Genomic DNA, 26,410 nt, shown 5'->3' with positions numbered 1-26,410 from the left:
AATTTCGCTTACTGGAGCTCTAGCTAAAATTTTCGAAATCCTTCTTCGAGATCAAATATTAACTTACTTAGAGACGAATAAGTTGCCTGCAACAACACAGTTTGTACACAGAAAAAAAATGTCGACTACAGATGCTCTTTAAAATTGCATTGAAAATATCGGACATGATCTCAATAAAAAAAACATCGTCACAGGAGCTTATTTGGACCTATCAAAAGCTTTTGATTCGATATAACATCCTACTCTTCTGCATAAACAAAATTTTTAGGTTTTAGTGAACAAGCAAATACAATTCTAAAATCCTATCTGGAAAACTGTGTTCAAAAAGTCAAATCGTCGAAGTATGAATCAAATTGGATTTATCCCACTGCTTTTCAACATATATGTAAATGATATGAAAGATGATACTGATGTGAATTCTAATGTAATCCAGTACGCTGATGATACTTTTAACTTTTGCAGTGGAAAAACAATTTCTGAATCAAAGTTACATCTTGAAAAAAGTATTGTTAAACTCATTCTCTTGTCAGGAAAAATGAGTTAAATGTAAATGAAAGCAAAACCGAATTCGTTATTTTTGGAGCTCCTAAAAGGAACAAAATCGAAGAAATAGTTGTTAACGGATGTACAGTTCTCGAGAAAAAAGTTGTGAAATACTTGGGAGTTCATATTGACTGTAATCTTTCTTTCGATGAAGAAATAAAAAATGTACTAAGAGAAATGGCTTTACTCCATCAAAAATATACTTCCAGAAAAAACTAGATCTGTTTTACTGAACGCTCTTGTTTTAAGTCATCTGCATTAACCAATTGTTCTGTTCTCAGGTCTTAAAAAATCACTTCGAGTTACTCTAAATAAACAACTGAACTGGGGACTAAAGGCATGTTTCAATAGAATCAAATTTGACAGGACCACTGATCTCAAGATCAAACACAAAGTCTTACCAGTAGAATACCTCATAAGGTATCGTGTTATTATATATTTTATAAAGCTTCTAAAAGCAGATCTACCAGCTTTCGATGAACTCAAGTTAGCCACCCTAAGTGCTAAAATGAATGACCGTACAAACAAGCTGTCATTTGGAGCAAACAAGAAAACAAATAAATTGCAAAACTGTTTTTCAAAAAAAGCAATTGACTGGTGTAACGATTTGACTCTCACCTTGATGCGGAATATCCCTAAAAAGCGGCTCTCAAAACTACAATCAAAAATATCATTTCTGGAATGAGTTTCTAAAAGACCCGACGGTTTTTGAATTGAATTCTAATCTCAAATCTTTCAAATTCAATCTTAATTCGACTTAATTTTAGGGCGTCATTTAGTCTTCTATGAAATGTTAATTGGAAGATTAGCATTTTTTAAAACTTTCTCTTTTCTCTAAAATGTTAATTGTAGAATTAGCTTTTTTAAAATTTTTCTCAATGATAATTCATCTCTCTTAGTTTGTCGATATTTTAGCACATTGTAAATTTAATACAATTTAAAACTTTCACAACATGTGACGTTTGTTTCTTTTATACTTCTTAACACTACATTGCCTTTAAACTCTCTTCTGTATTTTATAGTTCATACTCAAAGGAATTAACAATGTTTTTCTTTTTTTAAGTCAGCTTATCACAATAGTCAGCTCTTTACCCTTTTTAAACTGACATATGCTTATCATTACTTTCGTGCATTTGATTACGCTCATGTCAATGCTAGAAACATTCCAATTTAAGTGATATTTTAAAAAATAAATCTCCTTTTAGCAGATTCTTGGTAATTTAGGTGAAAATCAGATTTTTCTATACATTTATTGTTCCAACATTCTTTAAAGTGGGAAAATAATTATGTGAGGCCAGCTTTTTTCTTCAGTAAAATTTTAATTTTTTTACGTTTTTTAAAGCCCTTTAGGTTACTTTTGATTTCCGATAAATACTTTTTAACTCAGTGTTTGAAAATTTGCTGAAAGAGAAAAGGGAGAAGGAATTCAAGATTTGGAGGGGGGATGAATTTTTTTTATATTTAGTTGTGATGATAAGTTTGTCAATACATTCCTTTGAAAATATATTGAACAAAACAAATTATTCAAAAACGGAATAAAACCAAGTGAAAACTTCATTCTAAGGATTAGGAAAACAAATTTTGAAAAAAGGACAAAATACCATTTTTTTTATTTCTCACGGTCTTTTCTTTAACCCTTCTGCTCTTTTAAATTTACTAAAAAACCTTTTGATTCAGCATATTCAACAGGTGTTTATCCTTTTTGATAATTTCGATTTCAGAGAAAGATCAAACAAAACTGAAAACCCTTAAATTCTTGCGATTTTCTGCAGCCGCTTACGCTAAATCTAATTCGTGTAGTTCATTTAAGATCTGACTTAAAAAACTCACAATTTTGCTGAAATATTGGAGAGTTGAGATCAGAACAACAAAAATCTAGGTTTGTTAAAAAGAACGAAAAAATTATCATTTTTCTTTTTATGTTGATCATTCCTGATGCTTCAGTTGACTTTCTAACTTAGTCTTTGTGTGTATCTACGGTTGAGTTTTTTGGCAGTTCTTTAAAAATGTGAGCAGTCACTAGCAAACTTTTGCTTTCAATGAGAAATAAAATATCTGCAATGCCAAAACTTTTTGAACAGAAAAAAAGGACAACTTTAGTGTAACTTTGCGCAAATTCCTGCTATACAAGGTAACTCGCCGTACCTTGTACGCCGTACTTTTGGAAGGATTTAATTTGACATTAATGTTTGGGTAATTCTTTCATAGAGGTCATTCAAAGATACAACAAGAAAAAAAAACAATTGAGAGGACGAATTTTTAAACTCTCTATATGCTTAATGTCAGTTGAATCCTTGCGCTGTTGATTTTGAATCACATTGGTTTGCTTCCCATTAGTTTCCTCATGTTTTTAATGAAAGTTTTTAGGCTTTTGTCAATGTTTTCATTTCGAATAATATCTGAACAAAAAGTTCTTCAATTAAGTGGAAAATTTTTCTTTTTTAATCAAATGGTTGCAAAGCCAAGTCTTCCATGTAACTATGGGTTCAATTTATTGGAATCAATTTTGGGTTCAGTTTTTTGATATATTTGTTAGATTTTTTTAGTTGGTCATCTTTTGGAACTTTATTGCAACATCTTTTTATAATTTGAGAGAAAACGATGAACGCATTACCTTTTTCAACACTGCTTCGTTATTCTAAATGGATGATTTTTTTTACTTTTAAATTTACTTTGCATAATTGATCTAAAAAAGATGAAGCATGATTTTTTCATACAGCTCAGCCAATCAGTGTTATTCAAATTGCCATTTAATTAGAAAATTTTGAACTCCAATTAGAAGAATTTAATTTTTATATATTTTTTCAATTTATACGTAAAAACCTGATAAGAAAAAACAACCTATGTTTGGTTTGCTTTAGCTTTTACAAAGTTCAGAATTGCGTGGATATAGACGACATGCATTAAAACAGAAACATGTGAATTACTTCTTTCGATAAAGACAAAACTTGTCATAGAAATTGACTATAATTTTTCATTTCATTTTATTCGTTAGCAAATGCTTTCAACTGGTCCTTTTTACATTGAAGTTTGTGTGAAATTTTGTTTTATATTTTAAAATACTTGACAACTCAATTAATTTTTTCTTCTGGTAAAATTATATCAACCTGAACGTTCCGAATTGTTCTTCTCTTCAAATTAGAAAAAATAGTGCTTAAGAATGCTACGAAAAATTTGCATCCGTTTGAGTTTTGGTGAAATAATAGTCAACAGACTTTTTTGTCTCACAACAAGAAGTTTTTGACAAACTTAAGAAGTATGCAGGAACATTCTGTGCTAGACACATTCTCTCGCGAGCCGTCTTGTTTCGATTAATGCGAGATAACTGAAAGAGCCAAAAAATGGCAGGCGCTAAATAATCCGAATATGTTAAGTTCTAGCCATAACGGTAATATTTACAAGTAGAAAATTAGGTTACAATTAAAAGGTGTCAGAATGCGCAGAAAGTGAATTTTTTGGTGCGATGTTGCTACAACGTCTGCTCAACTTAACTAATGCTTAATTGAGATTTCCGGAACCATTTTTGGAACCTAAATTCGTTTTGTGCTACTGTTATATCGCATGCTCTGTAGCCTACTGTTCGTTGCCTATTGTTAACTACATTGTCAAACAGTTTCTTTTCGCAATTGTTTTAATCGGGAGCGTTTTTTTTTGCTTGACCAATATGACCATGGCCCTTGACTTTTTGGAGATTGTTGATATAAATTGACCTCATCAGAAATTTATACACATGAACTCAATTGGTGGCTTTTACCTCAAAACATGCAGAATGCACCCACATAGGTTTTATTTTGCTCAGTTTACTTCCTTGTAGGGTAGTAAACAGTCTTTGATAAGCTGATTTTAAGGTCTTCGGTGTGAAGTTATGAACCCCCCCACCCCCCTTCCCCACCGGCCAACGTTAGCTAAGATCCCCCTTGTTGAAGGCATTGTACAATAGGATCGTGTCCGCTGTGGTTTGAGAGCACTTCGTCCTACGTCAATCGGTCGTGTTTGTTTATGCCTAATGCGTTCTTTAAAATCGATAAGTACCCCCACCCCACCTGGTATACTTGATTTGAAGTGATCTCAGCTACTCCTCTCAATCTGAAAATCACTTTTGTTTACTTTATTTCACCATCACCAGTGAACAAACGCCCTCATGCGTAGGTGGACATATGAGCACATGTAAACACATTAGGCACAGGTATAGATGTGTACGTTCACAATTAGATTGATTGCCGGAACGATTTTAAAAATTTATCTGTTTTCCCTGTGGCTTGTTTCTTTTCCTTTCTTTTAGGAAAAACTACGAACTTATCTGGCATTATTCACTACAACTCTATTTTGTATCCTACTTTTTTGTGCTTTTTAGTTGGGTCTTTACAACTTTGAAAATATGCGTGGTAGATTGTGATCAAGTTCAGCGCTTGTTTTTGCGTCCATTTCTGCGTCCAGCCAACTTAATCCCAATACCAATAATTTACATCTTTCGCTTTTTTTTTGGTTGAAAATGGACTCGCGTAAATAACCCTAATACATTGTAGATAAATTTTACACATCTAAATTTACGCAGTTGTAGATAGGAATATATATTGCTTTTATTCCGAGCCTAGAATTTTAGATATATTTATTGAGGAGGGCTAAAATCGATGCTTATCTGGACGCGCGGGCAAATACTGTACCCGGATTTCTTTTTTGGAAAATATACCACACACACACTGCACTCAATAACCCAGAACAAAGAGGCAAAACGCCCACCGTATTATTGGATTTAAGTGCTGGGCTGCTTTCAACCAATTGAAATAAATGCAATATAACTAAATTTCAGTTCACATATAAAAGATTTTTAGGAACTGAACCTTAAAATTTTCAGAAATACGCGCTTTTTTGCATTGAGATTTGTACTTGGTTTATTCCATGGCCACAAAATTGCATCTAATGAGGTAAATTTACCTCATGGAGAACCCAGTTGTTAAATTGGAGCCGACTAATGTGCCAAATCTAATTACAAAACTGCGGCTTCAAATTAATCCTGCCGGAATTCAAATTGGACACTGCGAGCTTTATAAATTTTCAATCTTTCTCTGAAATCTTTTCCACATTTAGCGGATAATCGAAAAAAAGTAGGCGCTGTGCTGCTTGTCTCTGACCCCTCCTCAAACACCCACCCCCCCCCCCCCCCCCAAAAAAAAAATGGGAATGAAAATCTGTCCCCTCCCCCCGGTCTTTTTTATAACCCCCAGTTAGAAAAGTTGTGTTTTTATAGAGAACTTTAATACAAAAAAAACGGAACAGGCGGGGGGGGGGGGGGGGCATTGAGCGTAAAAGCTATATGTGCCCACTAAGCCGGGGGACCAAAACAGAATCAATCCGAAAATTTTTCTGAGCCCCGCCCCACACCTCCTCCACAAAGACCACGAAATAGCATGATTTATAAAGTAAGTTGAATTAAGGGGGAGGGGGGAGGGGTAGACTGAAGGGTTTTTGTAAACGGGTTAAAATTTTTAACTAATTTGAAAAGCCCGTAGGTTCTTTGAATTGTCTAGACCCATGAATATGAAATAAGCCGGAAGCAATCTGTTACAACAATTCACAAAAATTACAAAAATGGCCTAGGGGGCAGTTATGCTCCACAGGCCAGTTGCGTTCTATCGCTTTGTGTGAAATTCTGATCTCTCTAAGTTTTAATCAGAAATTTTTGTAGGGTTTTGAGAATTTTAATTATATGAAGTGTTACTGCTGAGCTAGCGGGCTTTCTTTTTGGAGAGGAAAAATGAAAGAATGTCACAAGACAGATCTGTGTAATTTGACTTTTGATTCTCGTTTTTATATGGCCTTATGTCAATTTAATTCTTTTTATACTTTTTCATCTTTAGAGCTACGCCTGGAGATATTTTAAATTACAATTCTAATACCAGCACCCCTCCACCGCCCCCCCTTTTCTCCCAACCGCAACCAACTACACATACCGAGCTAATCAAAGCACTGCTTTTTGTACTATCCCGTATTAGCTTCATTTTCCCTATTTTTGCCCGCTCTAAACTGCCGGAAAGCGCTTCACAGCTCTAGTAAAAAAGAAGCCCGCTTACAAATCTGATCTATATAATATACTACTTCCTCCAACCCTAATTTCATACTAGCTCGTTTGTATTTGTTTCTATTCTTTTTACTATCTTTTCTAGATGGCTTTTTACAATGCGCTGTGCAGTTTGTAAGGAAGGCAGAATCCTGCAATATGTCTGTTTTTATGGACACTATTGGGCCACTTATTTGGGATAAGTACTGGTTGACCATGATTAATATTCCCTCAGAGGCCAAGTTAAGAGGGAGATAGTATATAATATTGTAGCATAACTCATAGCATATTATTATTCCGAGTAAGACAAGCATAGATTGAGAGTGATTTTAAGTTTTGCGTCTGTTATTTTTGTCGACAAAATCGTCAAAAATGTAAGCAAGCGCTGAGTTAGAAGACAGGAAAACCTGCCAAACGATTTGTCTTTGTAGTTGAGATTTTCTGTTGAGTGTTTGGGTTCGGTTGCGGGGGTGGTGGTGGTGGTGGTGGTGGTTGTGGTGTGTGTGTGTGTGTGTGGGGGGGGGGGGGTAGTGAGGGAACGGTGGTACACAAAGGATTGTTTTTAAGATAAGTATTGATGTCAGGGTGTGAAAAGTATTCCATTTGAGCTTAAGTGTAGGCATAGGACAGAAATTGTAGCTTACTTTCTGTCACTAAACTGTCATCTCTTCTTTCTCAATGACAAGATTTCAATTCCAGCTCTAATATCAAGAAGTATACCACTATATCCCCTTCAGTCGTCCTTTCCTGCTATCATTATTTGTTTGTTCACACTTCCTTGTCCCAACAAACCTGAATTACCCCCCCCCCCCATCTGTAACTCACCTCACCACTTTCCTCTTCGTATACTTGAGTACGTTTCCTATTCACTTATGTTTTCTTTTTTCAAACCTTTTTCCCTATTTTATTTTACCTGTTTACTTTAATAAAAAAGGGAAAAGCAGTTGTAATTTCCTTGTTTGAAAAAGCAAAAAGCAGATATAGTTTTTCCTCATTTGAACGCCAGCCAATATTTTGAGTATTGGAAATGTATTTTTTCCAGTAATTCAAACAGCCGTTTTGTCCATAATTTACTGCAACTTCAGTACCGGTTAGAAGTGTTCCTTATTCGCGGTAACTTTATTCAGGACTACTAAACTTCAGTTTTACGGGCTATTGGTTGAAATTAGACTACCCGTTTTATTCTGTTAGAAACGAATCCTAACTGTTAAATTTAATCAAGGAAAACTTGTCCAGTTTTGTTTCATTTTGTCTGCGTACCTCTTGCTTATCTTGACAGTGAAATCAACCCCACTCAGCTTAGCACCTTCCAAATCCAAAATGACACCTGGATTGAGACAACTTTGAATTTAATTCCCCCAATAATTATCCTTCCTCTTTGGTTTCAGCCTTATTTTGGTTAGATACTAATCGGCTATTCTCCAATTTTCTTGGGTATTCTGAAAAACTTAGACTAAAATTTAGAGTATTTTTTATGAAAGTGTATTTCTTTATGCATGTTTTCGAAAAATTTGTTGCTGATTTGAAATTTTTATTTCATCGCTCATGAATTTCAACTGCTTTGGTTATTATTATTTTGATTAATAAAAAATTTTTAATTTTAATGGCAGCCAATAGAATAATAAAAAGTAATTATTTCAAAGAGTAATAAGGGTGTTATGGGGACGGAAAGCGGGACGTGCAGCCCATACGAGTCATGCCCCATTGTTTTCCAGTTGGTATTTTAACAGGGTACCTATTATGTGTTCTGGTGTTGTTAGAACATAACTTTTTTTAAATTATCAATTGCCTTATTAAGCTGGCTAGCTGTCAATAGATCTAAGTTTCCTCTGCAAGCTTCTTGATCAATCGAAGAGTTCAAAACTTTGCAGCCTCTGTACTTCAGGCAAAACATGTGCCAATATCTGAGATTGAAATAGTTTTTTTCTAGTCTAAATTTGACATTGTCTTCAGAAATTTATACGCAACTCTTTAGTAAATTAAATTTGGAAACGATCATTATTACTCACAGCTTCTTTATTTTTATTCACTTATTGTAATCCAATTGTTTGAATTTTATCGTAGGCAGCTTAATTGTTCCGACCCCCCCTTTTATTGGGTACATCCTAGAATATGGAATTAAGAAGACTTTTTTCAAGTTTCTTTTTTTACAGGGAGCTATCGAGGTTTAAATTGTTGTGAGTATTCGACAGTTTTTATTCACATTTTCCAATTTTTTCGTCAAAATTCGGCTCAATATTGCTAATATAACTAAAAACATGTTAAAGCTGTTAAAAAAACGATAGAGTTTCGTTGTCTTCGTTTAAGATAGAGGACCCGTTGCTGAATTGTTTGATTGAAATTTTTTTTGGCTAAAAATTTTGGCAAATTTTCCAATTTTCGTTTTTTTTTCATCAAAAATGGCCCTAAATATGCTTTTTAGTCAAAATTGTTGAAAGCTACCAAACGTAGAGACCTAGAAACCGCTGAAACAATCTCCGTAAACTCCAAAAAGAGAGCTAGTTTATATCTGGCGCCCTATAAAAGTCTTCTGGTTTTAAAATTTTGCTGTTTTTTTTTCAAATTTAACTCGTTACTTCTCAAATATCTTCATTCTTTCTTTAATTTTATAAATATTTCGCCTAACAATTGGCCTAATTTGCAAACAATTGAAAATTTTGGGTGGTTTGTTGGACATGCGCCAAAATCAGGGATAGATTTGATATCATCATGTATTCTTACAATCAGAATTTTTTTTGCTGCTGCCTTCTCAAAAATTTTTTTGCTTGTATTGTTCTTTCAATTTTGATTACTGACAAAATTTTCTTTTCACTGTTCAAATAATGATTGCTCTCGTTTACATAAACTGGGGCCAAATGTAGATATAGTATGTTTTCAGAGAAGCTATTGGTTTTTATGGCTTTGAAGAAGAGTTTTAGTAAACTTCAAATGAAATCTTGTGTTTTGCTTTTAATTGCTATTCTTTTTGCAATCTGACTACTAATTCGTACGTGTATTAGATTCCAATGGATTCTTGGACGAGGTGTAGACGAACATCTACATTGCATTTGGTTGTTATCGTGCGTTTCTTATGACATCGAATAAATTTGTTTTAAGAAAGTTTCAGTGACTCTTTGAACTTGTCAATTTTTCATCTTTTTTGTGTACTTTGAACTTATTCTCATATATGCGCAACCTTTTTTCGTATAATATACCAGCTAACATTTGTTGTGGATTTTCTAAAAAGATCGGCTTCCTGGGTTCTGTACAACAAGTTTTCATAAAAAAACTTTGTGATTTTTGTTCATAATTGCCGATTATTGCTCTCCTTTGTATTTCTTTGTTAATTGTCATATTACTTAAAAATCTAACTAAAAAAGACGTTGCAAAAAGAGAAAAAGACGTTCAATTCGTAATTGAACATATTTATTGTTTTCATAGCTTATGATTTTAAGGTTTGCGACACCGTTCTCTTGCAGAATTTGGAATAGTTTTTATTTAATTTATGTACCGTATTTGTTGTTATTTTTTTTTGGACAATTGTAGATTTATAAATGAACTAAATAACTGATATCAGTATATAGATAATGGTTATGTAGACTTTCAAATAAATCTTTTTCCAAAAGATTAGAAGTTTTCTTCAACTTGTCAATTTTCGACTTGTTTTCGTAATTTACTATTTTGTATCCTGTTCGTATTTAAGCGTAATTATTGAGAAGTCTCCTCTTTGCTGTTGTTGATCCAAACAAACATTTTGCTCTTGGTTAATGATTTGACGGATGGTTTTAGGTATTAGACCATTTGTTGCAGAAAAATTTTGTGATTTTTAAATACTTTTTCATTTTTTGTGGTTCCTTTTATTGTCAGTTTGAGATAGTCGTTCTACAAAAAGATTCTATGTTTTTCAGAGGAGACGCATGTGAAGATTTCCTTTTCCCGTGGTTTTTTTAAAATTTAATGGCTTCAACAATCTAGTTTTTTAAAGTTGTTTGTGAAATGATTTAGTTTTGCTTGTATTTAATGTTATCTTATCATTTAGTCTCACGAATAAAAGTTGCCATTACCTTTCAAAGAGTTTGCAAAATAAATTACTCTTTTGGTCGAAAGCTGAATCTTAGTTACTTTTGAAGATATTTGTTAGAAAAAGACAATTGATTTCTGAGTTTTGCTAATCTTAATTCTGTTAACTTGTAGCTTAGTATCTCTATAGACAAGTCACATCCCTTATCTATTAAGCTAAATTTTGTTCTTTTTAACGGTTTCGTTTTCCTCAAATAGTCTTTGTTCGTGGTACAACGAGTTTGTATAATTTATTTGTGATTTTTGCTTATTCGCCCATTTTTGTAGGTTTTTGATTCTCTTTATTCAAAATTACAGTAATGGGCGGTCTTCTGGCCATTTGAAAAAAAACGCAATTAAAAATTGCTAATGTCATCAGTGATCAGGTTAATATTTATTTGGCTGCCTCACCGTTTTTGTGCATATTTTGAAATTTTTCTTTTTGCTTGTTTTTTTTGTAGTCATATGAGATATCCTGGATGACGAAAGGTCTCACTCACTCTGTATTGAGGAATCTTTTAATGATTTCAGTTGATGCACAAGGTTTGTAATAAATTTGATTTTAAGTGTTTTCGAAAAAGCAATGTTTTATTAAACTTGGCTCCTTTGCCTTTTGCTCTTTTCTTGTCGACTTGTTACCAAGTCGCATTGAGGAAAAGTCCCATATCGTTTTCTAGTGCAGTACAGGTTATTCTTCTTCAGTATGAGTTTTATCTAATACCATTTTGACTTTGTTATTAATGGTTTTAAGAAAAATGGACAACGGTTCCGATCTTAATTAATTTTTTGTAATTATTTGATTTTATCGCCGTCTTTACTGGTAGTCATAATAATGACAGATCTTATTGGCCCTCTACTCTAAGTTAGATTGTTCTTGTTTATTTAGTAGTTTGTTGAATTATATGTTAGTTTTTTTTAATCTCTTCCTCGTTTGGCGGACAATTAAGTGAAAAATGTAGGTGGGCGGGGTCGGAACTTTATGTGCAAGCGCACATTACCGATCCTCCTTGTTCGTCGCATTATACTATATTTTTTCGCTTCTGTTCATACTCCGATATCTCCGCTTCTGATATACGAATGACCATTTTTTGAATTTATGATGATTATGGCTGAAATTGCAGGTTTTTAATCGTTTTTGCAAGCCCTTTTCACATAAAGAATGTTTTTTGATTTAAGCGTTTTAATTTTTTCGATTAGCTGCTTCACTCAAATGCATATTAGCGACAAGAGGGAGACTGAATTTGCCCCGTACAGTTTTATAGACTTGCGGCCAAAATTTGTTTTCATTAAAAATAGTTATAGTTCTTTTGTAGAAAAGCAATTTTGATTAATTTTACACTAATGTGGCGCCTGGCTTCCTCTACTTTAAGAGAAACATTGAATCATTGGTCTTTCTGATGCGGTTGCGGATCGTTGTCGAGCTCACGCGCTCGTTATTGTGAGCTTATATTAATGGTTTGGTATAATGTCTGGAGACGGTAGTGAAAACTGATAACAGTTTTCAGAAAACTGATTTTAGAAGTTCTTTGATAATTTTTTCAGTCTAAGTAAACATCATTGTACGTGAAAACGTGAAAATAATCTAACCACTTTGACGAGAAATGGCTGAGTTAATTTTTTGTTAGCTTTTTTGCTGATGGTTCAACTTTATTCATTTTTTTTGTTTTAACTGAATTTTGCCATTTTCTTTTTGCTCGTTTTGTAGCATTCAGGTTCGTCAAACAAGAGTATCTCAAACTTCGTGAAGATTGCCCAAAAACTTATTTGCTGGTTGTTATTACATCTTTTGGAGTGATCAAATTGACTTGGTTCTGATTTAGCTTTAATGAAAAACTTAATTGTTTTTGCCGTCTAAAAACTATGATAGAAAGGTATTGAAGTTTTTTTTGGTGCATTGCTTCGCAATCTAAATGGCACCGTCTTTTATCACTTTATGTAATAATGGCAGAAGTGTGAACACAAAGAGAAAGCAGATACGATAAGATGGGGGGGGGAGATTAAGATAAGGGGGAGATCAAGACAATAGACACACTTAGAAGAATAACAGACACCACACGTGCTTTGTGTGTTGGCGAGAAAATGGAGATAAAAATGGTCGTTTTGTAAGGCAACGTTTGAATTTTTCCTTTGATTGGTCTTGCAGTTTATGATCGGTGTATTTATATTACATTTTTTGTCTGACCAAAAAAAATTTTGCTCTTGAGCAATGGTCATGACTATTCCAATGTGTACTATGAAGTGCTTTCACCATTAATTAAATCACATTTAATGGATTTGTTGAAATTGTTCAGACTTTCTTGAGACATAGAAATTTTGAGACGTTTAAAAATCCGTTACTTGAAAAAATATTTTCTTGACTTGAAAGCATTTTTTATCTTTGCTTTTCAACTTGAAACATATTTTGAAGTACAAAGACATCAAACACTTAGAATGAATAAACGTAATCCAATGAATTCCGCTTGGATGAAAAATTGTCCCTACATTTATACTTTTAAAATGTCTTCTAAAATTTCTCCTTATTTTCTCATGGAAAGTGCCTTGCTTAGAGGTTTGAAAAGGTTGAAAAACTATTTGGGGTGCCAATTTTAATGATTTATCTAGCCTACTTACTCTCTCTAGATTACTTGCTCTCTTGAAAAAGAATGCCTTGCCTATCAACAAACAGTCTCTGTTCTCGATAAAGTTACTATTTTGTGTATTTCGTAATCGCTCACGCATACAGATATAGGACACCATGCAAAATAATATACTATCTTATTGTTGCGAATCCATGTAATGAGCGAAAGAACTATCTGATAGCATGGATTTTTTTTGTTATGCCAATTTCGGTTCCCGAATTATTAATCCGAGAGGACAATTGTGGTATCATCCGAAAACCATTGCAGAGTAACAAAAGGGTTTCACATTTATTTTTTTCTGTCAAGATTTCACCTTTTTCTAAAATTGGAACATCATTTATACATACATACATACATATATATATATATATATATATATATATATATATATATATATATATATATATATATATATAATTCCTGTTGATATGTTTTTGAATGCTCTAGATGAACCAAATCCACTATTTTTACGTGAATTTAACAACGTTTTAAACTAACGGGAAGGGTTACAAAATATAGCCCAGTTGTACGCGAAACAATTGTATTATCATACAAAATCCCTTGCAGAGTAACAAAGGGGTTTCAGGTTTATTTTTATTCTGGCAAGATATGCCTTTTTCTAAAATCGGAACATCAATTATTATACCAATATATATATATATATATATATATATATATATATATATTTATATATATATATATATATATATATATATATATATATATATATATATATATATATAAAATTTCAGTTGCTATGTTTTTGATTTTTCTAAATGAACTAAATCCATTATTTTAACGTCAATTTAACAACGATTTACGTAACAACTAACAGAAAGGGTTACAAAATATAGCCCAGTTGTACGCGAAAACTTTCATGAATTACGTTTTTGTCTTCTCTTTCAAAATGTTTTTCTTGGTTTTTGAAGCAAAAATTAACTCATTTGTCCCAGTTGTTTGAAATTGGTTGCTGACTATAGCTGGTGTCGGTTTGGAAAACAACGGAGCGTCTAAACTTAAAGGTTATTCGAATAATAGGAAAAAAAACTAATGAACTTAAGAATTTGAAGAAAAAACGACTTTTTTCTTCTCTTGTTCTTTTATCAAGTATCACATTATCTTTGAAACCTGTAATGTTATGATGAAATTATTATGAATTTAAGCCTGAAATTTCAGGTTTCAAGTTTAGCTGAATTTCCTCACAGAACTGTGATGAATAAAGTTCATTTCCTTGAAAAAAACTTGGTCTTTCTCGTTCTCTTTCCAAAAAAGTGATAACGGTGTTCCTATATTTTGTTCGTTAAACAAAATTGTCTCCGATATAGTTGGCACTAAAAGCAGTCATTAAAACAATATTAGTTAGCACTCAAAACAGTTGGACTGAAAATACTCAAAACGCAAGTGAACCGAGAAACAATGAACTCTCAGAATCATTCTAATTTTGCTTTTTTCTTTATATATAGAATGATTGTGCTTTGTAGTTTCTTCGTGCGTCACGAGCATCACAGTTGATCAATTGCATACGGTTTCCAGCAAATCGAAAAAGTACAAGCTGCTATATAGTTCGAAAATCATTTTAATACTTCTAATAAAAAGAACAAGTTAAACATTTCTCTTTTCTTCTTGCTTTTTATACAAATTTCCTGATTCATGTTTTAGTTTTTTCGAATAAAGTGACGGTTAAGATTTATATTGTTGAATTGTGTTCAAGGTCGTAATGATTTGGTGGGAGTGATAGTATCTTAATCAAGCAGAATTCTGAACTTACCTACTTTAGTGAATTTTTCATTTCGAATCAGATTTGGTTTCAAAAAAATAACAAACAATTTTTCTCATGAGATTGTGTTCTCTGTTGATTTCTCTTTTTCATGATTCTATTGAAGTCCGAGTCCGCTGAATGAAAAACTTCGCTTACCGGTGGATTTTTTATTAGTTGTACTAGTAGTTTGAATATGTCAAAAGCATATAACACTCAGGCGTTGCTTATCAATTTGTGGACTCGTATTTGCTCAATTGACTCGGGTTTGCATTTCCGGAAAGTTACTTCAAAATTCTTTTAAACAACACAACATGTTGATTGGTTTTAAGAAAATTTCAATAGTAGTTCCGTTTCGTACTATTGGTTTGACATAAGATTAAAAAAAATCGTTCTGTTCTCGTAAAAATAAGGCGTAATCGGTAAAAAAAAATGGAACAGATTTTTAAAAGCTTCTCCTTGAAGTAGTTAATATGATCTTGGAATTTCAACTGGTAGCTTGATATTAATCCCAGATACTTAAAAAAGCTGTTCAATTTCAGCTCGATCACTTGTTGGTTTGTGCTGGTTTAGATTGCGGCCCTTTCCAAAAATCATGTGTTTTGCTTTTGTTGTGTTAATTGTTAATTTAATTTTTTATGAAACCAGTTCGGAACTGCGGCTGGTTTGGCATTGTTCTTTATTCCTACCATCTCGGCACTACCTTTATTCAAAACAACTGTTTCATTAGCATATAGAATAATCTTGCTTTCGTTTGATTTTTAGGATGGAACGTCATTTAGGTAGATAATGAAAAACAGTGGACCAAGAATTGATCCTTGTGGGACTTCGCATTTAACGCTTTTCTTTGCAGATTTATGTTGCCTATTTTATTGTATTGGGGTCGGTCTTTCAGATATAAAGCAAGCAACTTCACTACCAATTGTCGAAGTCCGTAGTGTTCGCACTTTTTCAGCAATAGCTCATAGTTCGCTGTATCGATAACTTTTTTAGATCAATGAAAGTGCATTTAGTTAGTTTTTTCATTTCAGCCAGTTTTTCCTGTTTTTTTCAGTCAGTGAAGCTACTTAATTTCTTTCGAAAAAAAGAAAGATTTTTTTAAAATATGTTTTTGCTCAAAAACGTGTAATATAATTCCTTTATATAATACTTTTTCAAACAATTTTTCAATGGCTGGAAGTTTTGAGATTGGTCTGTTGTTTGTGTGTTCGATACGATCACTCTTTTGAAAATGGCACTATTTTGGTCACTTTCAGGTTTTCTGGAAATAAGCCATTTTTCAGGCACTCGTTATATAATGTTTCAAGTAGTGGGCTAACTGTCCGAGACACTTTTTTTTTTAGAAAAAGGAAGTTTATGTTGTGGCAGTCTAAACTAAATTTCGATGAAAGCAACCGCAGTGTGCCATGAATTCGGTACTGACTGGTTATTGGAAAAATGAACATGGTGTTCGTGTTATTTCCGGTATTATACTTCTACTTTGTATGGAATGTTTCTGCTAGCTCTACTCCATTGTTTGCGAAAAAACTGTTAAATAATTCTATGTTTTTTACTATTTGTTTATTGTGGTGAGCGGATCGAATTTTGTCCGATGTTTCATTGAAGAGATTGAAAAATTTCCTTTTTGCCATTGGCTACTTCTTTTTCGAATTTACCAATGCTATTGAAAATTTCTTTTTTTCCCAACTTTTGCTCTTGAGAGGTTTTTTGTGGTGCGTTCTAAGAATCGTAAAAACATTTTTAAATCCTTTTTTAGATTCAATATATTTCTGTTCAATGAATACCAAAGAAAAGAATCTTTGTCACACAATGCATAAGCGACCCGTTAGTTTTAGGTTCCATTTGAGCTACATACCATCGCGTGGTCAACTTAATTTTCAGCGTTATTATTATTAAGCGAACAGATGGAAACGTAATTCTTGTCTCTGAATGGGAATGATTGGCTCGCTTCAGTTCTACTCAGGAATATCCCCCTTAGTAAATGGAGGGTCTGTTTAAAAAAGTCTAGTTTTTGGCGCGCATTTTGAAACAATTGGTTGCGATTTGCGCACTAGGTTGTGATTGATTAATATAATTATTTAGCTAAGTTTAATTCTAAATTTGATTAATCTAAATTGTGTTCTTCTCTTACTCGAAAATTGCATATGCATGCAATTTAGAGCAATTTCTATTGTAGCAAAAAATTATTATCTGCGCTTGACTAAAAATGAAAAAAGCGCACTTGACAACATACTACACTAATTTTTTAACAAGTAATTGACCTTATTTTTATCAGTTGTTTTCGCGTTTCTACAATTTGTTGAGAATGGAACTTTGTCCATATATTTATGAATACCTCCGTCCATATTTATGAATGTTCATAAATCAATCGCTCATTGATAGCGCACTGAAGAGCAATGAAGACTTTATAGCAAACATGCTGCTTGAGAGCGATGTCTATTAATTTCAATTTGTCCCGTCGTTTATCATTCGATAGTAAAGCCAACATTTGACAACAGCGGACTGTTTACGACTATGCTCTTCAGGACTGTACTACTGGTTGCAAATTCAATTCGCATAGTATTATATAACGCGTATACGCCGCACGTGAGCTACCAAATTTTTGCCGAATAACATTTAGTTTTGGCGAAGCTTTACTTTGCATTGTTAAACATTTCGCCCGATTTCATTTGAATTCCTGACGAAAACTTCTGAGCAAAATTCATTTGATCAACTTTGTCTTAATTTTCTTATGGACAAGTTTATCCTATTGGTATTGTAACTGCTAAAGCGGCAATTAAGTTCAGTTTGAAAATGGTTTAAATGTTCGTGCAGGACGGAGCTAAAAGTGTATATATTGCGATGGGATATTTATAATACTGAATCGATATTAAAGGCCATTATCGAAATTAACTCTCCTTAGAGACAATAAAAGATTACTTTTCGCCTCATTGAGGCTTCATTTCCCTAATGACGTTTCACCATTTCCCTCATAATCTCCCACTATTACGCTCTCTCTGATAACAAAAGGACTGTACTCATTAACAATATGTGGAAATTGAGTCAAGCTTTGATTGCCTTAACAGCTTTTTATTTTTCTTTTCAAATAAAATTTGAACCGTATGCTAACACGGAGCCGAAAAAGTCAAATGTTGTACACATAAATTTTCCTAAGCGCAATAATAAAGCTAGGTTAAGCAACCAAGTCACAAACGATTTCATAAGCATTCATTGATCCATGTTTTTACTGTTGGCGTAAACTTAGTAAAAAATTAAGTTTAGATGCTTGTTTTACTTTTTGCATCATTATCAAAAATGTCGAGTGATGGTTAGGAGACAGCAAAATCCAAAACCAGGATAAATGTTTCATACAATTCTTCAAAATTAGGACTTCAAAAAATTTATATCGCTGACCACTATATTGTTCAAATCGAATTGAAACATTTCATTGAAGTACCTGAGAACTCATCTGACCTCAGCACTTGAGGACGAACTACTGTTGCAATCAATAATTTTCAGCATGCAATTGCAACTGAATTTTTTGAGTAACAAATAGAGTAAGTATATGGATTGTGAATCGGTTTTTGAAAGATTCCCTCAAATTGTCACCGAAGAAATATGAACTATGTACTGATCAAAGAGGTAAAGCAAAATTGACATCAAAAAAGGTGGATAGACAGCAGCCATAGACAACTCACCCATTAGCATGAAAACGAGCGGTTGTGTCACAAGTGGATACTAGACCATAATCTCGAGAAAAAATTTCAAAGTCATCAAAGACCAAAAGGATGTTTATCAAAGAATAGTTACATCAAATGCAAGAGACTACTCAATGAACCTCTTGGATTTGTTCTGTTTTGGCCCCAGCTTACTGAACATATAACTTTTACGCCTCTCCAGATGCACGTGCTATTTTTACTTAGTAATGTGCTATATAACCACAAATTGTAATTGAGGGGCACCAAAACTACTATGGGGCCGAAATAGAATAGACCAACATCTTTAGCAACTTGATGAATGTGAACGGAGAAAATAAACAAACCAGAGGAGATTTTTTGGATCTTTTCCGTTTGTGCCCCCCCCCCCCCAGTACGTTATGCTCCCCCCAGTGACAGAGCACGTGTCATTACATAGTAAATCATTATGTAAAAATATTGCACGTGCGTCTGGGGGTTGCAAATAATATGCACCCACTAAGCTGGGGGGGCAGAAACGGAAAAGATCCGATTTTTTTTCAGGAAAAAAAATAAAAGATTTTTTTGCCTCCATTGCGAAAGTTTTAGCAGACAACTTATACACATCTGCTAAAAGTTTTAATATAAAAAAAATGCAGAGTCTGTTTATGATGGAAACAAACAATAGGGAAAATTAGCCAACAAATGACACTTTGTGAAAAAATGAAGCACTGAATTTTGCGGAATTAGGGGTTTCGTAATCAAGAAAACAAAGTAGGCCACTGTTCGTACAGTTTCAATCCTAATTTACAAATGTTTCGAAAACAGAGGTCTTCCCCGCTTTGCCATCAAATCTTCAAATCTTCATCAGATTTAAAGTTTCAACAAAAAGAAAAAATCCAGACCTCTCAGTCTACGTAATAAGAGACGTTCAAGAAAAAATAATCTACGGATGAGTGTTATCTTTTTTGCAAAAAATTTTACATACTAAATTTAGTTCTTTTTCTCGGGCTGGTCTCATTTTTTTCTTGTTTTACAAAACGATCTTACAAGATTTTTTCGCGACACCGCATCGTTGTACGTCCATTAAATTTTTCTGAGCCATAAAGCAGATAGATGTTTTGACAACTTGAATGCGTCACTGGAAATAATCGGAAAAGACTTGTTGACGAGAATTTGGCATGCAACTGCGAAAAAAGATTTTTTTAAATCCTGATGTCCAGAGAACAAATTTTTCACCATCAAACATCAATGAAAAGCAAAATATTAATTCAAGAGCACCGTGATTTTGGTATTCAAGTAGATGGAAAAGTTAATGTAAACAAGCGTTAACAGTCATATGCGAGCATTTGCCCATATTTTTTGGACTTTTCTATCCATTGAAATCTATACTAATAGTCAAACAACCATCAACAAACAGAATTTGGGTGCAATCAATTTTGAACTGCATTGTTCTATTACAGTTAACAGCAGCCGCTAAGATGGCCTCAGTAGTTGGAGAAGAACAAAATATCTATTCTATTGAAACATTGCGTGTTTTAGGGTTATTAAAAAAACTGATCGAATTTCTTAAAAAGCGTGATATGAATTCGTTGATAGATCGATAACCGAAAAAGAAGTTGAAAATGGTCGGACAAAAAAACAAAATGGCGAACGCTAAAAATATTAAACAGTATAAGTGGTCTTATTCCTAAAAGAATAGAATAGTTTTTAGATTTCGAAAGCTATTAAATTCCGTACTAAGAGTCGAAATTGATTTTTTTCAAAAATGTGCAGAAATATAAGGCAATCGGGGTAAAATTTTTCCAGAATGATTTTAGAGATAACTATTTTGTCAAGTGCAAAGATATCTCCAATCTATTGTACTGATCCAGCTTGATTTTGTTTCCTCACCTTTTTTCGCACTCTAATTCTTCTATGTGCCTTGGTACTGCTATTGGTATCATTTGACCAGGACGCTGAGGACTTTTTGAATAACTTGCAAGTTGATTGTTTTTCTATTAAAACTTGGTTAATTACAGTAGTGCTCATAATCTACTTGAAAACAATGTTGTTCATTTTTTCTTTATAAAGTTATTGTTGATTTTTAATATTCATTCATTTATTATTAATTTTATCATTGAATTTAATTGCATTTCAGTGTTCTTGCAAAGCCATCGCATCACAATTTTTGTCGAAATTGTTCCGTCTTTTCCGAACGAAAACTTGTTGGTTTATTTGCATCCAGAAAGTTTTTAATTTGGTTCTCCGATTTTAGTGACAAAGTGCCGGACTTAATGACGAAAGAACGATTTTGTATCATGTGATTGGACTATTTCTGTGTATTGTTCTAAGCGCTGTCGCTTTTTCTAAAGGTTGTTTATGATCGGTTTGTTAGCCAAAAATTACAAAAACTTATTTTTGTCTTGGCTTGGGCACTCAAAACTGTTTTCTCCATTCTAACCTTCCAGGGAACCTGCTGTTCAAGAGAATTATCGTTTCCATTACCATTTCTGGCAATTGGAATGATAATAGTTTCGAACAATTTTTAGCCAAAAAGCAAGCTTTTTTCAAAATTTTGTAACTCATCAAAAATATAGGTTTTTGAATAGATAAATATTCCATATGCCTAGAGCGCACTAACTGCTGTCAAGCAAATCCAGGAGCGTGCTTCATATATAAGCTGTTCTGATGATCAGCTGATGAACAACAAATGTTTTCCTTAAAAATGCTCTACTTGAAATGGTATAAAGAATCTGCCTGCAACCAAAGTTGGGTCGCATCACGAAAGCTGATGTAAGTCAGCGTGAAGCATGAAAAAGTTTGGATTTTATGTTGATCTAAAAGCAATTTTTATGCTTGATGGTTAAAGAGAGAAAAAATGGTGTTATGGTATCAGTGAGACCTTGCGCTTACATTTATATTACACCGTTTTCATTTTCAGGAAGCTAAAAGATAGAGTAACACTTGTATACGCTGATCATTCGTTACGGGTACCATCTTTCTTTGTGCTATTATTTCCAATTAGATCGACACAAATTTCGTTGAGAGTAGATAAAAAACGGATACATGATCCATTATTCGAAACGCCTACCACTTCCGTTACTCATTAGCTAAACATTAACCTCACTCCAAATAGCCATTTCCAACCCCCACCAACCCCCCTCCCCCCAGGAGCGTTCGTTTTCTATCCATTCTTTCCCTGCATTTATAAGTCTCTTTTCACTCTCCTTTCTCTGACAACCATTTGGAGTGTGTTGATAATTTATCCTGTTTCTGTTTAGATTGAGAGTAAACAATTCAAGAGCGACGTACCATTTGTTTTGCAAAATAAACAAACGGACGAACGAGGAATTCAATAGACGAGGAACTCATCCTACTTTTCCCTGTACTACTTATTCCACATTAACTTCTTCGTTTACACCTCTTTAATTTCCTGTATTTCTCAAAACTCCAATTCCCATATCGCCTTTTTTGTCATTTCATATTTCGTTTTCCTATAATTTATCTCTTATTACTCGAGAGCTTTCAAACTATTAGAGGTCACGCGAAGACGCCAAATCTTAGAAGCTAAATCACTACTTGATTATTTTTATTTCCTCTTTGGAAGAGCCGAACACTTGCAACAAATACAACAAAAATAATCTGAATTAACTCAATTCTCTTTTGAAGGTTTCCGAACAGTTCAAAGCGCTCCCTCTCTGAGCTATTAAGAATTGCCGCGGCTGGCGACACTGTAGCATGAACCAAATTCTGTATCACCAAGAATTAACATATTTTTGTCAAATTAAGTTCTGTTATTACTACTTCTTTCAGTGATCAATACAGATCAGAGTCACGTTAAATCATTACAAATCTTGAAACTTTTATTGATCTTACAAGCCAACCAATTGGCTGCAAAAGCTGGATTACCATTTTTTTTAGTTATTTGAATTTATTTTATTATGCGAAGATGATATCTCTTCATGTTACCATATTTGTGCTTTTCCAACTACTTCAAGTTTCTGCAGACAGTAAGTTCACTTTCTTTTTCTTTCTTTCCTAATTTGATATCAGAGTAATGGTGAATTTTTTTTCCGAAAGTTTTTCGCCGCTAAGTATGACGACTAATGCAGAAGCTTGTCGTCATATCGATGAATAACTGAAGCAATTCAGTTCACTGCACTGAGTGAAATATTGAAAATTTAGTTCCGATCTCAATAAAATGAGGAAATGCGACATAATTGCCTGACACTATTTTGAAAAGTTTAGTTCTTTTGTGAAAGTTTTGTTAGTGTAGCACGTGATTTGAAGGTCTTGGTTGTCACGCAAGGAGCAGGCTCTTTTCTTTTTTTTTGCCCTCCCCCAAACCTTATATAGCCAATCTGTTTGCACCCCACAGAAATTCAATTTCTCTTACTTATCGATACTTGTTTATGATAATGGTAATATGTCATTGTCAGAGGTAAATTTGAAGGAATTTGCTCGCGGTTAATTAAAAAATTAGTTTGACAAAACTATGCTTGGACAAGATAAATATCTAATTGATCAAAACACAGATTTTTTGACGGCCGCTTACGTTATACGCAAATTTTAATTTCTTAGTTTCAAAGCGGCATCAGCGTTAATTTCAAAGTTTCGCGGCATCATTATAGTGTACATACCCTTTGTGTTTAACTATGTATGTGAGTGCATGAGGGGCAAACAATTTGCTAGTAGATGTATAGATGGGGGTGCAAATCGAAAAGGGGGATGTATCTAAATAAATTATTTTTTGAATTAACCGTTTAATTATTATCAAAAGTTTGTTTTAATCTTTGAAAAATTGTTGCAGAAACCAATGATTTACTTATGCAATACTCCTTAGTAATATTAAGCCTTAGAGACGGTTATTAAGTAAACTAGGTGGTCTTTTGTTGAAACGGTTTTGTTGCTCTATTTGAAGTTCCTGGCCTTTGAAAAAAGATGGTAGTGCTCATTAGCCATAATTTGGCTACAGGAATGACTTCGTCAAAAAACGCTAAAACCTTTAGTAAAGGTACTCGAGATTTTCGAATAAATTATTTCTGTTTTCAAAACTGCTTTATGATATTGATTGTTCCAACGGTTTTTCAGCATAATTTTGCTACAAATGCTTTAAAACAACATTAGGGTTTTTTATAAGTTGGAGAAAAAAGTGAACATATTGCACCACTCACTGAGAGATTGGAGTATTAAAACTCTTCAATTCGGGACTGAGAAATGAGCCAAATTGTTTAAAATTGTCGAAAAAAAGTTCGAGGAGGAAGTGAGCGGTCAAATTCGGGGAGGAAATGAGGGCTCAAAAAGGCACTCCACGATTTTTTTTGTATTATTTACTTGTAACGATTCATAAAAAGTGACAAAATTAACTGAAGCTATTGATAGACTGAACTGAATTTTGGCTTAAATAACTTAATTGAAAGTAAACTTCTACACTATTTGAAACCTTACATTTGAGGTTATTGGAGCACAGAAAAGAACTTAGAAAATATCTTAGAGCTTAGAAACTTAACTTAGTTGATAAACTCTAGTTGATAAACTGTTGATAAACTCAGAAAGAAAACAAACTTACCAGATTTATAACGACAACTGCAGCTCACAATTTAGAAAATGAATGTAAATCAGTTTGATCTGTATGTTTGTCAAATATTGATATTTATCTAATAATATTGAATAGGAAATGCAACTTTGTGAACCATCTCAAGTGAAGTAAATTTTGCATGTAATAATGAAATGACGCCCACTCATACGCCCCAAAATCGCCTGATTTTTTTTATACATTAACCTTTTAACAAATGTACACTGTGAATGTTATATTTATCTTTTAGACTATATATACCACTGATTTTTGCTAAAATCTTCACAATTTTCTTCTCTTTTGAATCTCCTAAAATTAATTCTTATTCTCTCAAATATCTTTTGAGCTTAAACAGCTTCAATCTCTAACGTGCCCAAACTCGTCCCGCCTCATCGGGGTTGTTGCGCTACAGTGTTCGTAATCCTGCTAACAGAGGTTCTCTATTATGGGTGTTTATGGAAACTTTTTCAAGCACTCGTGGAATACTATGGCAAAACAGACAACATTGGTGAGATTGGGCGCTGAAATGAGGACATTCCAGCAAATTTTAGCTCTTGAGAAATCCTGGGAAAAGGGAGATTTGTGTTAGGTTATCATCATTTACGCAGTTATTTGCAATAGAGGTTCAAATTTGGCAACAAGTTTTTCACAGTTACATGTTTAATCCTTTTCAAGTTAGCTTTTCATATTAGAGTATCTGTTTTATTAATAAAGTAAACTCGTGTTGAGTTTATTGCAAAACTATTCATAAATCACAGTTTTGAAAGGGATCTTCAGACGGTATGGAAGTAAACAATACAAAGGTAACAATCTCATTAATTTGGGTGCAACAAATTTTGAAAACTTTATGCCTTCCTTACCAGTCGCGATTTTCAGTTTATTTTCCTAATTCTTTTCACAAGAAAGCTTGAAAATGCTGTTCAGCCTATTGTATCTAATTTTTTCCCTGCTTGACCTGTTATTTGACCAGGCTAGTTATAACTAGTTATATCTGGGTTTACAACGTGAACATTCCTTCGGCCATGTACCATTAGCATTCAACCCCTCTATTGTCCAAGAGGCTATAATCTGTCTCTTGTTATTCTCCGTGACTTATTTGTCCCCTCTGACGGTTATATGGGGGGATGAATTCACGTGGGAATCACAGTGAGAGTGAAGTTAACCAAAGGTGCCCTAATTGACAGCCTTCATTCAATCACTATCATTCCGGGGTGGGGGAGGGGGAAATGGGAGTTGGGTTGGAGTTGTTACAAAGACTCCACCTGGATTATATTAGGCCGGGATATTAGTTTCTGACACTATAAAGTATAGACATTGCATATCTCACGCATTGAACTTGTGGCTTCCATATGAATATATCACGTGATAGATGAATTCTGCATAAATGTGAAACTGAGAAATTAGAGATTTTGCCCAATTTTTGGGAAAATTGGATACTAAAAGTGTCCCATGGGAAAGACTTCTCCCTTAATTGACCAAATGAGTCTGAGATAATTGAGTTGCCATATTGCATTTGGATAATCGCTTTACTTTGGGAATTTCTAATGAGGAAAGACATTTGTGACATTTTCTGCAGCCGAAAAATGTGCTTCATTTCATATATTGTCGGGCTCACGTGTAAAAACTCAAATTGAGAGGCTCTCTGTTGGAGAAATTATTATTCTCATTGGCAACATGGTTTTGCTTTTTTTCTTTGAAATCAGGAATGTTCACCATCATGAGGAATTCTGAATTCAAGGTGTATTGTTTAGTGTTTCAGTTGTCTCAGTGGTCCCGTTATAGACACCAGCTTGGTAGGGCGCAAGCGTCTAGATAACACAAATGGCGTCAAATAGTCAAAGTGGAGGGTGAAATTTTTGTCAGGGTCTGTAATGAAAAAAAAAACATCCGAACAAATTATTGGTAACATCCTCTAGTCTGTCCAAACTTTACGTATCGTATATCCTGACGCTGTGAAGACGACCTCAACTTAAAACTAGATTCTCCATTTCGTTGATATAGCGTAGATATAGCCTGTACTTTATAAAAAATCACAACGGGGTGAATCATTAAGTTGATTTTTTATGATAATCAAAATAGAAACAAGGAGGTTTGGTAATGTACGTTTGCTCATTATGTTTCGACCCCACTCAACCACAGTTTCTACTTAAATTTCTACCAAATGAGGAAGAGAACTTCATCTTTTGT

The 26,410-nt window shown here is 33.5% G+C and overlaps 1 pseudogene; it reads left to right on the top strand.

Annotated features, from left to right (window-relative positions):
- The window catches only part of LOC142345748 (uncharacterized), a 76,570-nt pseudogene that overhangs the window by 4,527 nt on the left and 45,633 nt on the right, over positions 1–26,410 (top strand).

This window comes from Convolutriloba macropyga, chromosome 9 (genome assembly GCF_964194025.1).
Source record: "Convolutriloba macropyga chromosome 9, txConMacr16.3, whole genome shotgun sequence".
In the NCBI taxonomy this organism is placed as follows: Eukaryota; Metazoa; Xenacoelomorpha; order Acoela; family Convolutidae; genus Convolutriloba; species Convolutriloba macropyga.
This window is presented reverse-complemented; position numbering and strand designations above follow the sequence as displayed.